The sequence below is a fragment of the Crotalus tigris genome, unplaced genomic scaffold, assembly GCF_016545835.1.
Source record: "Crotalus tigris isolate CLP2741 ecotype Arizona unplaced genomic scaffold, ASM1654583v1 scf7180000017556.1910191, whole genome shotgun sequence".
NCBI classification, from domain to species: Eukaryota; Metazoa; Chordata; class Lepidosauria; order Squamata; family Viperidae; genus Crotalus; species Crotalus tigris.
In genome coordinates, this window is record NW_024096472.1 from 368,828 (window position 1) to 386,815 (window position 17,988).

Below are 17,988 nucleotides of genomic sequence, written 5' to 3' on the forward strand. Positions count from 1 at the left end.
CTTCTTCTTCTTCTCCTCCTCCTCCTCCTCCTCCTCCTCCTCCTCCTTCTCCTTCTCCTCCTCCTCCTCCTCCTCTCTGCATACCCCCCTCCTTCTACCACTGATGGTGTTACCTAGCTTAGCTAATGAAACATTTGCAGAGAAAACAAGCAAGCCCAAGGACCCCTCATGTCAAATCTGAGCTACAAATATTCTCCTTTATTAATAAGGTGACCTTCTGGCTTGTAACAATACAGACATCCACTAGATCAGGGGTGTCAAACTGCTGGCCCACAGGCCGGATGCATCATAGCCAGCAATGGCAAAAAAGTTGCAATACGTCGTGACAGGTCACGTGATGTTGCGAGTTTGACACCCCTGCACTAGATGCTGAGGGGGGGGGAAAAGCATGTTAAACTGCTGCTAGTTTGTACCCTGGTGGATTTTTACAGTATAAGTAATAGCGCAGCACCTGTGTACAATTACACTGCCTATCAAAAAGAAATCCCTTTTTTCCTGGTATAAAAATTAACACGTCGCAAGATATTCCTTTAAAAGAAAAGAAATAATTAAAAATGTGTTCTACTTTGAAAAATGGAATTTGACAGGTAATTTATTTAATAAGAATAATAACTTGGTAATTGCCCTAGTCTTTTATATTATGTTATTTTATTGAAACACGATAAAACAAACGAAGTCTTTCATTTTCAGAACGAAGACAGGAGACGTGAAAAGAGTATTTTTAACCACCAGCATGTTATAAGATCGGAGGGTCCCAATTAGTTAGAATACATACATTCAAGAGAAGAGCTTGTCAATATATATATTCACCACTATTGAGTGTTCTGGTCTTCATGTAATAACATATCCATTGAGAACAGCTCACCTCTGTTTATTCTTTCCAGACTTCAGTGGCTAATGGGTTATTAATTATCTGAATAAAGACGCAGCAATCAAGGATGAGATCTTGTTCATTATCTCGGCAACAATATCAATATCACAGTTTCCCTCCTTTTGTAGAGGAATTTAAGAACCATGTGAAGGGACAAACACACACGTTGCTAAAAAGAAACATCTTTTCTTTTTAACTTGAAGAACAGCAGGAAACATGAGCAAGCTTTGTTTTGTGTTCAAGACAATGCCTAGACTTTCTCTCTCTCTCTCTCTCTCTTTTTAAAAAAGGTACAGCTCCTCAAAGTGTAAATGCTAACTTTTCAGATGGCAGCTGCACTATCTTACTGGAATTAAGCCCAAAGTTAGCGTGTCCAAAGTGTTATGAAAAACAAAGGGTTTTTTCAGACTCTTTCAAGGCTCATTGACCTCAGAATGTTCCAATCTACTGTGCCTGAACAGACACCATCCCAGGGGGGGTCACTGGCTGTGTGTTGAAGCATAATCAAGCATGGGCGTCTTGACAGCATGGATGCATGCACTTGCCCTGAGCATCCCTTGGTAGAAGTCAAGGAGGTCCCTTGTTCTTCTCCTCCTTGTGATAATCATTCAGGAATAGGATGCATCAGTAAAATATGTGATCATCTTTTCTCCTACAAACAATGTTCAGTATCTAACCTCTACTCGGCTTGACCTAAACAGAGGTAGGCAACTTTGGCTCTTTTATGACTCATGGACTTCAACTCCCAGAATTCCTAAGCCAGCATGGCTCAGCTTGGAAACCTCTCCCTTTCCCCTCAGCATGGCTGGCTCAGGAATTCTGGGAGTTGAAGTCCATGAGTCATAAAAGAGCCAAGGTTGCCTACCCCTGACCTAAACCTCATGAGAACTACAGCGACTCTCTATGTCTTTACCAAAAAATAAACTAATTCTGTCAAATAAATTACTGTCAACAACATTTGTACTTTGCAAAAAAAAAGAGGTACGAAGCTATCATTTCTTGCCCCCTTGTGTAGAGGTAGAGTCTTCCAATGCTTCCTGTGGTCTTCATGATAATAGCAATAGCTATAGCACTTGGACTTATCTACCACTTCACAGTACTTTTACCACTCTCTCTCTAAGGGGTTTAACAGAGTCAGCATATTGTTTCCAACAATTTGGGTCCTCATTTTACTGACCTTGGAAGGATGGAAGACTGAGTCAATCTTGAACCAGTCAGGATTGAACTCCTGGCAGTGGGCAGTGAGCAGTGAGTTAGCCTGCCATACCGCATTTTAACCACAATGCCGCCATAGCTGATGGTGATTAGTGTATAGAATAATAGAGTTGGAAGGGATCTTTGAGGTCCTCTAGTCCAATGCCCTGCTCAGGCAGGAAACCCTATACCATTTTAGACAAATGGCTGTCCAGTCTCTTCTTAAAAATCTTCCAGTGTTGGAGCATTCACAACTTCTGGAGGCAGGTTGTTCCACTGGTTAATTGTTCTCACTATCAGGAATGGAATGGACTGTGGACTGTGGGATGGAATGAAATAGAATAGAATAGAATAGAATAGAATAGAATAGAATAGAATAGAATAGAATAGAATAGAATAGAATAGAATAGAGTAGAGTAGAGTAGAGTAGAGTAGAGTAGAGTAGAGTAGAGTAGAGTAGAGTAGAGTAGAATAGAATAGAATAGAATAGAATAGAATAGAATAGAATAGAGCTGGACCTTGGAGGTCTTCTAGTTCAGCCCCCTGCTCAAGCAGGAGAACCTATACCATCTCAGACAAGTGACTATCTAGCTTCTTCTTAAAAATCTCCCATGATGGAGTGCCCATGATTTCTGGGAGTAAGCTTTTCCACTGGATGATTGTCCTCACTGTTAGGAAGTTTCTCCTTAATTCCAAGTTGCTTCTCTCCTTGATCAGTTTCCATCCATTGTTTCTTGTCCTGCCCTCTGGTGCTTTGGTGAATAGTTTGTGGCAGCCTCTCAAATATTGGAATACTGCTATCATGTCACCCCTATTTCTTCTTAGCCAAACCCAAGTCCTGTAGCCATTCTTCATCTGTTTTACTCTCCAGGCCTTGGATCATCTTAATTGATCTTCTCTGAACTTTTTCCAAAGTCTCTACATCTTTTTTCTTTTTTTGTGATACAGTGACCAAAATTGGCTGCAGTATTCCAGGTGTGGTCTCACTAGGGTTTGATAAAGCGATACTAATACTTTGTGTGAGCTCAATTCTATGCCTCTGTTTATCCAATCCAGGATTGTAGCCTTAATAATATGTCACCCTTGTTGAAAAGGTTGCTTGATTGAAGAAGTGACTTCCATCTCGTGGGTCCTCCCTTGGGGTGCGAGATGGAGATGCCATCCTCGGAAGCCAAGAAAAGTATCAATGTGGAGCTTGAAAAGCAGTGTCATTTTTGGAGGGGGGGGTCATACCTCTAAAACAGTGAGATGGCTGCTCTTTCTACTTGTCCTGATGCCTGGTAATTGCATCTCATTCATATGTTCTTGTTCAACACACGTTCCAAGTAATCCGTAAAGGCCATCTGCTTCAGTAACAGAACTGGTGTTTACTTCGCCAGGGTTTTAAATAGAAAATGTCTTGCCATATAAGCAGGCATTCCCATCACCAATGTACAGTTGACCTTTAAAACTTGCCTTTTCTCCCAGTTTTTTTTTTTGGGGGGGGAGCACCACTCTTAAAAGGAAGGGAAGGAGGGAGAGAAAGCCAGACACCCCCCCCCAAAAAAAGGTGAAAGCAGTTGGATCGCATCCTCATCTACCGAACGCTCCAGTGTTGCCTTCCTTTTGTGACAATAAAACAAAATGAAACAAGAAAAAGTCACATCCCCTTCTCTTTTTGCTCTGTCTCCCCCCCACCCCGCCCGCCGCTAGTTTTATAAATGTCATGTTAACATTGTAGAGCAAAGAGGGTTGGGTGAGGCTGACTTGAAAGAAGTGTGCTTTACCTGTCTCCCGATGAAGCATTTGTTTTGATTTTGTCACTGAAGGATGTCCTCTTTTCACGAACCCAATGTCTGAAAGAGACGTGGCGCATGGCATCAAATAGTAGAACTTCCTTTTAATATCCTGACATGAAAGAGCAGCTTGATATTGAACCTTGCTTATCAGATGTTTGCAAAATATTGGATGCGGTCCTTTATTTAAGAACAAAGGAGAAATTTCCTGACAGTTAAGAACAATTCATAAGTGGAATTGATCTGCCTGTAGAAGCTGTGGGTGCTCCAACTCTGGAGGTTTTTAAGGAGGACTTCAATTCCCAGAATTCTTCAGCCAGGCACACTGGCTGAGGAATTCTGGGAGTTGAAGTTCACAAGTCACAAAAGGGCCAAGTTTGAAGACTCCTGTTTTAAATCTAACAAACAAAATGGAGGCTGGCTGAGGAATTCTGGGAACTGAAATCCACAAGTCATAAAAGGGCCATGTTTGAAGACCCCTGTCTTAAATCTAACAAACAAAATGGAGGCTGGCTGAGGAATTCTGGGAGTTGAAGTCCACAAGTCATAAAAGGGCCAAGTTTGAAGACTCCTGTTTTAAATCTAACAAACAAAATGGAGGCTGGCTGAGGAATTCTGGGAGTTGAAGTCCACAAGTCACAAAAGGGCCAAGTTTGAAGACCCCTGTCTTAAATCTAACAAACAAAATGGAGGCTGGCTGAGGAATTCTGGGAACTGAAATCCACAAGTCACAAAAGGGCCAAGTTTGAAGACCCCTGTCTTAAATCTAACAAACAAAATGGAGGCTGGCTGAGGAATTCTGGGAGTTGAAGTCCACAAGTCACAAAAGGGCCAAGTTTGAAGACTCCTGTTTTAAATCTAACAAACAAAATGGAGGCTGGCTGAGGAATTCTGGGAACTGAAATCCACAAGTCATAAAAGGGCCATGTTTGAAGACCCCTGTCTTAAATCTAACAAACAAAATGGAGGCTGGCTGAGGAATTCTGGGAGTTGAAGTCCACAAGTCATAAAAGGGCCAAGTTTGAAGACCCCTGGCTTGAACCATTAGGACACTTCTCCTTAAGTGCAATGTTGCTTCTCTCCTTGATTATTTCCATCCATTATTTCTTATCTTCGGAAAACAGTTTGAATCATGAGAAGATCTAATGCTAATGTTAAAATACATCTTGGGAAGCCCACATTGTTTTGAATTGGGGTGACAGGAAATAGCAAAAATGATGTATCTTTCAACCAAAAGGTTACTCCTGACCAGAGAACTGGTTAATGTAACACTAATGGCCCATGTCGTACTATCTACTACGCCACTGTATTTATTCATTCCACCTCTCACTGCCCTAAAATCAACTTCAGATAAATTCTTAATCCATTTCATCCTTGGAGTGAGGAGCACTGGCAAAACGCATAGAAATTGAAAAATAATTACATATTTGAAGGTCATTTATTTCATCTGCTGACTCTGCCTTAAGATTGAATTCTTGGCAATAGGAAATCAAAGGAACTAAGCACTAAATTGGGATTTGGGTGGATTAAGAAGAGTAGAATTGTTGTTTATTTTTAAAATGCAATCCAGGGTGCCAGATAATTTTGCAAAGAGGCAATGTGGGGCTTAGGAGTTGCTGTTGTTGTTTTTTTTTTCTTTTGAAACAGGAAATATTTTTGACACAATTGGGAAGGAAAAAAAAAACAGAACTTGGTAGAAAGAGTAAATTCAACAGAGATTGCTAAATCTCATGCAGTGAAGAGGGCAGCTGGGCTGCAAAAAGGTGAGCTACTGTGGCTATAGAAAAGTAAAGCTGGTTTTCAAGTTCATGAAGAGATCAATGTCATAACCGTTGGCTAAAAAAAAATAAAAAATATCCAGGACCTTTTCTTTCAAATAAATGAATAAATAAATAAAAATCTGGCTTCCCCTTCTGCAACTCCATCTACAATACTTTCTCCCATTTTTTTTTTTTTTTTTTTTTTTGTTCCATTGACTTCCTGGGGTAATTTATTTTTATTCTCTGGCTACACTTCCAGTTTGTTTAGAGCAGTAGTTCTCAACCTTTTTAATGCCGCGACCCTCAACCGGTCGTAAGTCGAGGACTAAACTGGTCGTAAGTCAAGGACTAAACCGGTCGTAAGTCAAGGACTTTCCCTGCCTGGGAGTGCCGCGCATGCGTGGTGCTGCCCCCTGCTCCGGCCGAGGCGTAGCTGGCAAGCAGCAGAGACAGAGCAGGCCGACCACTGGCTGGGCCACCAGCTGGCCCAGCCCAAGGGAGGTTAGGCACCCGCTGGAAAAGGGCAAAAAATGGCAGACAGCCTTGCTTGGAGACCCCCGTGAAATGGTCGATCGACCCCAAATGGGGTTGCGACCCATAGGTTGAGAACTGCTGGTTTAGAGCTACTGTATCTGTGCTATAAAATCTGGTTAACCAGAGGTGGCAGAAATGAGCCAAACACATTTGTTTCTCTTTGTTGCCATCTAGTGGTTGAAAACATTTCAAAACATTTTCTAGCCCTACTTCAACCTCTGAGCTTGCTTGTAGTGCATATTAGAAGAGAATAGGGCTGGAATGGACCTTGGAGATCTTCTAGTCCAGCCACCTGCTGGAGGCAGTCAACTTATGTTCCAAAGCACAGAAGGCAGGACAAGAAGCAATGGATGGAAACTAATCAAAGACGGAAGCAACCGAGAACTAAGGAGAAACTTCCGGACAGTGAGAACAATTAACCAGTGGAACAACCTGTCTCCAGGAGCTGTGAATACTCCAACACTGGAAGTTTTTAAGAAGAGACTGGACAGCCATTTGTCTGAAATAGTATAGGGTCTCCTGTTAAAGCAGGAGGTTAGACTAGAACCAAAGAGAGACACAACCTAGAACTAAGGAGAAATTTCTTGACCATTAGAACAATTAATCAGTGGAACAGCTTGCCTCCAGAAGTTGTGAATGCTCCAACACTGGAAGTTTTTAAGAAGAGACTGGACAGCCATTTGTCTGAAATGGTATAGGGTTTCCTGCCTGAGCAGGGGGTTGGACTAGAAGACCTCCAAGGTCCCTTCCAACTTTGATGTTGTTGTTGTTGTTATTATTATTTTCAAACCAACAAGAAAAGAAGTCCAGTAGTTAGGACTCAGCTTGCAGATAGGGTTTAGTGAGGTGACACATCTTATTTCTATATGCCAATGACACATCCTCGTGTCTCATTGTCATTGTTCATATACGGAACTAAAGCTGCAACGTTTAGTATTCTTTAAAAAAAATATTAGTTGGTATATTTTGCAGCTTTGAAGCAGATCTATTTGCAAGACTTTGAATTGAATCGAACTGAATTGTATCAAGCCATTCTTTAAAACCTGCACAGCTGGACTAAATAGTGCAACGATTTATAATAGCTGGTCCCCCCCCCCTCTCTCTCCTTTTTTAAAATATACAAAATAGTAATGCACCAGAAGGGGGAAGACAATCAACAGCTGTTCAACAGCTGTCTGGTACACCAACAGATTCAGAAGCTACATTTGGCTTTATAGAAATAGCATTTCTTTAAAAACAAGGTAATCCTGTAGCAGGAACGGTGCTGTTATAGCACAATCGTAAACAAGGTTACTTTTTCTCATTGTTCTTACTAGGGTTGATATGGCCAGCCCTAGCCTTACAAGGATTAGGAATAACTCTTAGTTTGTGGGTCTGATCTAGAAAGGCATGTCTAATATTAACTTTGCATTCAAACATTGCAGTGCAAGATTACTGTATGCAAGCAAAGGTGATATGTTCTCCATAGCTGAGGTCTCGAAGCTTTGGTACACCAGGGACTGATTCCGTGGACAGAGGTTTTTCCGTGGCCCGGAGGGTGCGTGTGCTGCCTGCATCCTGCGGATGGGGCTTTGCTTGTTTGTGCAGACTGGTTGCTGGCATGCCTTGGGGGTTGGGGGACCCCTGCCCCATAGAATTGTGCCATAATAATGCATCATGTCAGCAGAAGAGCTGAACTGAACTCTGTTGGCTGTACATCTGATCTGTGGTTTAAAAAAAGGAGCAGGAAAAAAAAAACAACTATTCATTTGTACACTGAAATAATTTTAGATACTATTAATAAATAATTCCAATATTGCAGGCGGAAGCTTCAAATGGCTGTGTGAAAGTTTACAGTTCTACAAAAGTAAAACATATTTATGTGACACAGATGAGTTAAACAAACAAAAAAGTCTCTCCTTCCAAAACTTATTTGGGACAGGCTGAACAATAAATTGCTGTTTTGGAACAGCAAACACACAGAATTCCTGCTGGAATTCTAGATAGCAAATGATTCAGGCTATAAAGATCTACAGATTTAGATTTAAAGGCAGGGTTGGGCTTTCTCAGAATTGTTTCGGGGGAAATCGGGAAAGACTTTTTGAGAATATGTGTACGTCCTTTTCGAGCAGCGTTTCTCAACCTTGACCATTTTAAGGCATGTGGACTTCAACTCCCAGAATTCCACAGCCAGCAATGCTGGCTGTGGAATTCTGGGAGTTGAAATCCACATGCCTTAAAATGGTCAAGGTTGAGAAACACTATTTTAGAGTATGTTTTGCTCAGTGTAGGCATGTGTGTATATGTGTGCCAGAACAGAATTAAAGCTATAGTACTTAATTTTGTCTTTAAATTAGGTAGGAAAGAAGCTACACTTTCCCCTTCAGCTTTGGATGGTGCAGTCTGATCTTCCGTTCCTTTTTAAATTGCATTTATCTAAGAAGTTGTTCTGTATTTTAAGCATCCCTTTCAGCATCTTGTCACCCGGCTTTCAACTCTTCTGAAAGGTTGTATGAAATGGATATTGCCTCATGCACTGCTTTCTCTTTAGACATTACCCTTGGCCTTTATGAAGGTCCGTGCTCCTGATGTCTCCATACCATATACAACTTCTTTAACCTTGAAACTCAAAGAGCTGAAAATGCGGCATTCAGTAGGCAAAAAAACAAAAACAAAAACCCTTCTCTAAGGAAATGGCATCGGCTAGAAGAAGAAAACAAGATAAGGTGCCCGCTTGGCAACATATATCTTTTGTGAATAAATGTGGAGAATACTGCTAAACAACACTTAGAGAAAGGGAGGGGCAGATTAGGGCTTTATGCTGAGATGTTTCTGTCATATTTTATAATTCCTTGCAAGATAGAGGGAGAGGGAGCAGGAGGAGGAGGAGGAGGAGGAGGAGGAGGAGGAGGAGGAGGAGGAGGAGGAGGAAAAGAAGAAGAAGAAGAAGAAGAAGAAGAAGAAGAAGAAGAAGAAGAAGAAGAAGAAGAAGAAGAAGAAGAAGAAGAGGAGGAGGAGGAGGAGGAGGAAAAGAAGAAGAAGGAGGAGGAAGAGGAGGAGGAGGAGGAGGAAGAGGAGGAGGAGGAGAAGAAGGAGGAGGAGAAAGAGAAGGAAAAGGAGGAAGCAGGAGAAGGAGGAGAAGGAGAAGGAAAGGGAGAGGAAGAGAGAGAGAGGGAGAGGGAGATGAAGAGGGAGATGAAGAGGAGAAAGAGAAAGGGAAAGAAAAAGAAAAAGAGAGAAGAATTGTCCTAAAACACATTTCAGGGGGGAGATATAATGCTAGTCGTCGTGGGAAGAGTGGAGATGGGTAGGGAGGTAGAAAGACACTGAGAAGGCCAAGCTATGTGTATGGAAAGGTCTTTTTTCATCAACAGAGGATGCTAAGAAGAAAAAGAAGCACTTGCAAACCAGTTGCTATCTAATTTAGCAGAAAACCCATGCATTTCCCAAGCCAAATGGAACCAGTCTTCCATCGGTACAATATTTCCTGCTCCTTTGTTTCAATTGTCTGATGGATTGATGAACATCCTCACTGACGTTTGGAAAGGAAGAGGACTTTTGGGTAGTTCCATGGTTCGAATGCAGTTTTGCAGAACAGCTCTGCTCACAGGCAAGATTTCGACTCTGATCATTTCAAGGTTGACTAAGCTTTCCATCCGTCCAAGATCAGTAAAATGGGGACTCAGATTGTTGGGGGAAATATGCTGACTCTATAAATCACTTAGAGAGTGCTGTAAAGCACTATGAAGCGGAATATCAGTCTAAGCGCTAATGCTATTGCTATAAAAAAAAAAGAATTCCCACTGCCAGGAGTTCGATCCCAACTGACTCAAGGTTGAGTCAGCGTTCCATCCTTCCAAGGTCAGTAAAATGAGGACCCAGATTGTTGGGGGCGACAGGCTGACTCTGTAAATCGCTTAGAGCAGGAATGTCAAACTCGTGATGTCACGTGACGTCACGTGACATATCGGAGCTTTTTCTCCGTTGCCGGCAATGGGGTGGACGCGGTTTTGGGATGACATGTCTGGTCTGCGGGCTGGCAGTTTGACACCCTGGCTTAGAGAGTGCCGTAAAGCACTGTGGAGCAGTATACAAGTCTAAGTGCTATTGCTATTTCCACATTTCACATTGCACTCAGGATTCAGTTAAAGTGGCTTTATTCAGACTTCTTCATAAGTTTCGTGCAAATACTGGCTTTTATTTAATCTTCTCTCTCTCTCTCTCTCTTTGTAAAGTTCTCTCTGGAGCAACGTTAAGAGATAGACTTCCTGCTATCTCTTTCCTGCAAAAGAGCCAGTCAAATGTGCTGAAATGGCATCGGTAAATCTAACACCAATTTCTCTACAAATGTCATGGTTTCCACATCGGATGAAAGAGGGTAAAATGCTTCCACTCCAGTGCTTTCTCACCATTCACTCTTCTGTTTGCTTTGCCATTTGTAAAAAGGAGAAGCTCTTCAATCCTGAAAAGAACAATATTTCTCTATCATTGTGGCCATCCTTTCCTCATTACAGTCTCTGCTTTCTAGGCATTTGCCTTTTTGTGAGCAAGCCATTGTCATCAATCAGCACTGGAGCTTTGTGTATATTGTCAACAGCTGCACTCAGGCATCCGGAGAAGTTTGCATTGCTCTGTAGGGACTCATTACAGAATGTATATAATAATAATAATAATAATAATAATAATAATAATAACAACAACAACAACAACAACAACCACCACCTGCAACATAACACCCCAGACTTAACAATTGTCGATAAGAAAGACAAAAAAGTCTGGATAGTGGACGTGGCAGTGCCTGGAGACAGCAGAATAGAAGAGAAAGAACTGGAGAAGATAACAAAATACAAAGACCTACAAATAGAAATAGAAAGACTGTGGCAAAAGCAAGCAAGGGTAGTACCAATAGTATAGGCTCCTTGGGTGCAATCCCAAAACAACTGGAGCACCACTTGAACACCATTGGCATTGACAAATTCGCTATTAGTCAATTGCAAAAGGCGGCCTTACTAGGAACTGCTTCCATCCTGCGACGAGATCTGTAATACCATCAAACATCCACACCTGCCTATCCCAGGTCCTGGGTAAGGACTCGATAGGTAGACAAAATGCCAAATCCAGTCTGAACATCTGGCTGACTGTGTGATGATCGATAATAATAATAATAAAATAATCTTTGTTTTCAATCACTATGTATCTGCGACGGGTAAACACCTTTTCTTCCAGTAGTTCTGCAGCTGCTGGCCTTGGTTGCTCAGCCAACAGTCCTGAGTCCTGTAACCTATTTTTCACCAGATATCCAGGAACTCCAATATCTAGCGCAGACCTTGTTAAACCGGGCGACATCCGAGCCAGTATGGCATTCTGAAATTTACATCTCACCATATTTTTTATGGGAGAGACACTCTTTGTCTGACTCCTCTGATGAGACCTGTCGAGAAGAGTAGAGAAGAGAAGAGAAGAGAAGAGAAGAGAAGAGAAGAGAAGAGAAGAGAAGAGAAGAGAAGAGAAGAGAAGAGAAGGGAGCTGGAAGGGACATTGGAGGTGTTCTAGTCCTACCCCCTGCTCAGGCAGGACAACCTAAACCATCTCAGACAAATGGTTGCCCAGTCTCTTCTTAAAAACCTCCAGTGATGGAGCACCCACAACATCTGAAGGCAAGCTCTTCCACTGGTTAATTGTTCTCACTGTTAGGGAGTTTCTCCTGAATTCCAGGTTGCTTCTCTCTTTGATCAGTTTCTGGAATTACAAAGAAATAGTCTTGACCTTTTGTATGACACCATTTTTAGGTTATTTAAAGACAGCTATTGCCCTTTATCTAAATTCTCTTCCCAGTTCCTTCAATCTCTTTCCCCTAGGATTTAGTTTCAAGTCCTCAGATCATCTTCATTGCCATTCACTGATCTTGTTTTAGGGCAGTGGTTCTCAACCTTTCTAATGCCGTGACCCCATAATACAGTTCCCCATGTTGTGGTGACCCCCAACCACTTATACATCACCGGGGGTGTGGCCAAAGAAAAGGGGGAAAAATGGCAGACAGCCTTGTTTGGCGACCCCCGTGAAATGGTCGTTCGACCCCCAAATGGGGTCCCGACCCACAGGTTGAGAACCACTGTTCTAGGGTCTCCACATCCTTCTTATATTGCAGGTGATCAAAACTGGACAAGGACAGGAGGAAAGTCCTGTAAGTCTACAACAGGTAGAAAAGTCAGCAGGAAACTCCAGACTAACTTGATTCAACGGTAAAAGCTTTTGTGAGCTACAGCTTAGGTCATCAAAGGGAACGTATTCCAGACTCCACTCCAATCAGATGAAGCACAATGGACTCACTCCATCAGATGCAATCAGACTCCATTACAGCTGAAGATGCTTGTGCCTTTTTTAGGAACATTTGTTAGTCTGAAAATTTGAAATCCCCCCACCAAAAAACCACCCTCACTTCTCCCGTATTTTTAATACTTGAGGTAGCATTCTGACAAAAGTACTGAAACCAGTTAAGATTGCATTTTTGCTAACCTTTCATTAATCAAAGAAAGAAACTGCAAATATCCCTTAATAATCAGTCTATATTCTGATTTTCTTAGATTGAAGCCTAAAAAAAAAAAAATCATCCCTCTATCGATTTCAATAACATCGAACCCACATTTTTAGCTGCTGATAGGCTCCCCATTCCGAAAACTTTCCAGTTTACTGAAACAAATTAATGAATTGATTAATTAATTAATTACAACTGACCTCTGAGAGAATAACACCTCATTTTAACAAATCTGCTCTAGAGCTCAGGGTGGGCCTTGCAAAAAAAAATTAATGCTAATTTATATCATTATAAACTTCAGTTGTATCATCATACTGCTAACGCAGAATTCATTAAAAAAAAATTGTTAACAGTCCCCCTGGTTTAAGCAGTGTTTCCTATTACTCTTGTATGCATCGTTAACTTTAAGGATTATAACAGAATGTATGTCTTTTATTGTCTTAATCATGATTTGGTTATTGTTAACCATGTTTCACACATGGTTTTGTCCCTATAAAATTGTTCAATTGTTATTTTTCAACAGTTAACTTAGAACTTCTGGATTTCATTTCTCCTGACATCCCTGTTTATTCTATTCCTTCCTCACTTGTGGACTTTTCTCTCTTTGCGTTTTGAATCACAAATTGTGGTTTATTGACTATCAGATTTCTTTGTGGTTAAGAGGCTGTCAGTCCAAAGTCTTGGCCGTTTCTCAGCAAGGAAAGTCTGAACAAAAAAAAAAATAAAAAATAAAAATCTATCAGTGGGAAAGAAAGCATGAAATAAATATATGCAAGTTTATTTGCCGAACAAGCAAACATGATTTGGAGATATTTGTATCCGTCTTGAAAATTGCTACATATGAAAAGATCAAGAGTCAGAGCTAAAATGCTATCTAATCAATCATGTGTAATACCTTTCCCTACATTAAAATATATTAAAATGCTACTATTTTCCTTCACTTTAGATGTAGCAAAGATAATGATTTGATTCTGGAACAACATCATCTTTCTTTGTGTAGGAAAATACTTTATGGAGTGGTTTAAGTATAATTGTGGTATTTTAATTCAAGTTCCTGTATCAGGTCTTTTTTTTTTTCCTGACACATCCTATTTTTATTATTAAATCTTTATTGTCAAAGTACAACATGTGTACAGTGAGATTAGCTGAGCCTCCCTTTGTGCACCCCCGCATCACAACTCACAATGACAACAAACACACAATCTTATTACACCATATAAACTTATTTCACAACGCACTGGCCCCGCAAGTCTATCATACATAGAATTATTGTTATTCTTGCTGTTGTATTTGTTGTTGTTAGATCTGGTTTTATAAAGAAAAAAAAATGGTTCAATAAATTAAGGGGTAAAAATCTAAATCAGAATATATATTTTTTTAAAAAAAATCCATCAATAATTCTGTATATTTATTTTTGCTTAAAGCTTAATAGTGATTTTTTAGTCTTCTGTAGTGATATAGTGCATAACTGAATAATAATAATAACAACAATAATAACAATAACAACAATAATAAAGAACTGGAGAAGATAACAAAATACAAAGTCCTACAAATAGAAATAGAAAGACTGTGGTAAAAGCAAGCAAGGGTAGTACCAATAGTCATAGGCGCTTTGGGTGCAATTGCAAAACAACTGGAGCACCACTTGAACACCATCATCAGCATTGACAAATTCGACATTAGTCAATTGCAAACGGCGGCCTTATTAGGAACTGCTTCCATCCTGCGACGATATCTGTAATACCATCAAACATCCACATCTGCCCATCCCAGGTCGTTGGGAAGGACTTGATAGGTAGACAAAAAAGCCAAATCCAGTCTGAACATCTAGCTGACTGTGCGATGATTAATAATAATAATAATAATAATAATAATAATAATAATAATAATAATATATAATATACCAGAAAATCAATAGCTTTCCTGATACTTTCTAAAAAATTCATTTGCTCATTTGCACTTTGTTATTTTATTTTTCTGTTTTCTATCTGGTTTTATTTACAGTATATATATTTCTCGAAAACATGAAATGAAATACTTAAAGGAATAAAACCTTAATTTAATAAAGCATGAATTATTATAGAACGGATGAATGATAATTAATGAATTCATTATTAATATAAGAAACTGCAGAACGTGTTGGAAATTTGAAGCAATTATATGTAAAAAAAAAAGCACTACCCACTCTAATTTAAGTCTAGGCTTGAAAATATTTACAAATATTTCTCCAAAATTAAATTTCAATGGGATTGGGTCATACATGTCTCAGAAAATATTTTTTGCTGTGATATTTAAAGACAGATTTATAAAATTTTGCCTGAACGAGTTAAGTTCAATGGAATGTATTAATGGTTTAATGAGAAAGATGGCACCTGTAATTATTCTATAGAAATTAATTACCCTGTTGCCTGTAGTTCTCAAATTGGAGGCTATGCTCCAGTCTAAAGTGAGAGTGTAGTAAATTGCTCGTAGAAATTGCATGTAAAATATAAATTTCTATATGCTAAAAATAATATTTCCCAATTAATTATTTTTTCCCTGATAGACTAAATCTCAGATCTTTGAAGCCACATTCAGAGATTTCTTGTACCAGTTGGACACTTGCTGCTCAAATTAGAAAATTTAAGAGTTTTGTGTTGCTTATTTTCTGTTATCATGCTCCACTGGGATTAAAACAGGGTACAAATCTACTTTTGTAGCACTTGTTTCCCTGGATGAGATAATTTCCCTTAGAAATAATTTTGCTAGAGAGGGGGGGGAAGCAGAGCACTTTAAAAGATACAAGTAGTTATTTGCCACATATCTGGCATTGATTAATGCTTGTTATTTTAAAATAAGCATTCTTGCTCTTTCTTTCATTTTCAAGGTTTCCTACAATGACATTTTAAAGAAAGAGTAACAACTCAAAATCAGCCTGCATGATTAAGGTATTTGTTTTTCTTCCTGGTTGAGAAAGGAGAAAATAAACAAATTGCAAAATTGTTGGGTGTTCTGTATTATATCTATATCTATATCATCTACAGTATATCTATATCTATATCTATATCTATCTATCTATCTATCTATCTATCTATCTCTATCTCTATCATCTCTTTCTCTCTCTCTCTCTCTATCTATCTATCTATCTATCTATCTATCTCTTTATCTATCTATCTATCATCTATCTATCTATCTATCTATCTATCTATCTATCTATCTATGTCTACATCTACATCTACATCTACATCTATCTATCTATCTATCTATCTCTATCTCTCTCTCTCTCTCTATCTATCTATCTATCTATCTATGTCTACATCTACATCTATCTATCTATCTATCTATCTATCTCTATCTATTTATCTATCTATCTATCTATCTATCTATCTATCTATCTATCTATCTATCTATCTAGATCTATATATCTATAGATAGATAGATAGATAGATAGATAGATAGATAGATAGATAGATAGATAGATAGATAGATAGATAGATAAAACAGAACACCCAATATATTCTATTATTATTGATGGTAATAGTGAATTTCATTTACCTGGTAATGAACACAATGTTCATAAAAGTATTATCATTCAGAGAATGTTATTTTTGTCGGGTACAAAATTCACCACTTTTAATAAACAATTATTCTATTTTTCTTTTTCTTTCTTTCTTTTTCTTTTTTTCTTTTTTTGGCTTTCCCATTATTTTACCTCCATGATCACTGGAAACTACTACCGTATTTTCCGGCATATAAGACGACTCGGCGTATAAGACGACCCCCGACTTCAGAGAAGATTTGCATGGTTTAGAAAGTCGTCTTATACACCGGAAAATACAATAACTCAAAGGAGAGTGAGAACTGGGCATTATAACTAGCTTTATTTCACACTTCTATGAACAAGTCTATACCCATAGTCATTATTTTTTTATTATCAGTCAAAACCCCATTTTCTCTAAAGGTGTCTTTTTCTGGAGGGAAAAAGCCGACTGAATTTCTTCCTTGATCTCAGAATATGTGTGAGCTTATTTGACATTTCTGGTGATTTGTGATATTTCTTTTAGCTTACTGTATTTTTCAAGGTGGTAATGATACGATCACTGCAGTATTGATTGAATCTAATATTTGCAGGCCAGGGATGAACTGTGGGGCCATTGGTGCTCTCTGAGCTTGGCTCTTTCTTGCAGACGTTTCATTAACAAGCTAGGTAACATCATCAGTGCATTAAAGAAACATCTGCAAGAAAAAAACCAAGCTCAGAGAGGGCCAACGATCCCACAGACTACTGTGTTGCTGTTTTGTTTTCTTAAATAACTTCCCTTGCACCAAATCATCTCTTGCCCCAAAAGCCTTTAAAATCCAAAAGGAGGAGTTCTTTCATAAGTTCATAGCATGAGGTTCAGTTGAATATATAGTAACTCCCAAAGCTCTGTTGGATGCCATTGTCATGTCTCACCAATCTAAGAAAACGTCATTCCTCTTGTGAGAAATTCTCTGAACTAAAGAATAGAATAGAATAGAATAGAATAGAATAGAATAGAATAGAGACTAGACTAGAATAGAATAGAATTTAGACTAGACTAGACTAGAACATAGAATAGAATAGAATAGAATAGAATAGAATAGAATAGAATAGAATAGAATAGAATAGAATAGAATAGAGACTAGACTAGACTAGACTAGAACATAGAATAGAATAGAATAGAATAGAATAGAATAGAATAGAATAGAGACTCGACTAGACTAGAACATAGAATAGAATAGAATAGAATATAGACTAGACTAGACTAGACTAGAACATAGAATAGAATAGAATAGAATAGAATAGAATAGAGACTAGACTAGACTAGACTAGACTAGACTAGACTAGACTAGACTAGACTAGACTAGAATAGAATAGAATAGAATAGAATAGAATAGAATAGAATAGAATAGAATAGAAGCTGGAAGGGACCTTGGAGGTCTTCTAGTCCAGCCCCCTGCTCAAGCAGGAAAACATATACCATTTCAGACAAATGATTGTCCAGTCTCTTCTTAAAAGCCTCCAGTGTTGGAGTAGTCACAACTTCTGGAGGCAGGTTGTTCCACTGATTCATTGTACTAATTGTCCGGAAATTTCTCCTTAGTGTTAGGTTGTGTCTCTCCTTGATGAGTTTCCATCCGTTGCTTCTTGTCCTGCCCTCAAGAGCTTTGGAGAATAGCTTGACTCCCGCTTCTTTGCGGAAACCCCTAAGATATTGGACACATTGGCTATTGTGTCACCCCTCATCCTTCTCTTCATTAAACTAGACATACCCAATTCCAGCAACCGTTCTTTATATATTGTATAAATAATGATAGAGGTTTTTTGTTCCTGACAAT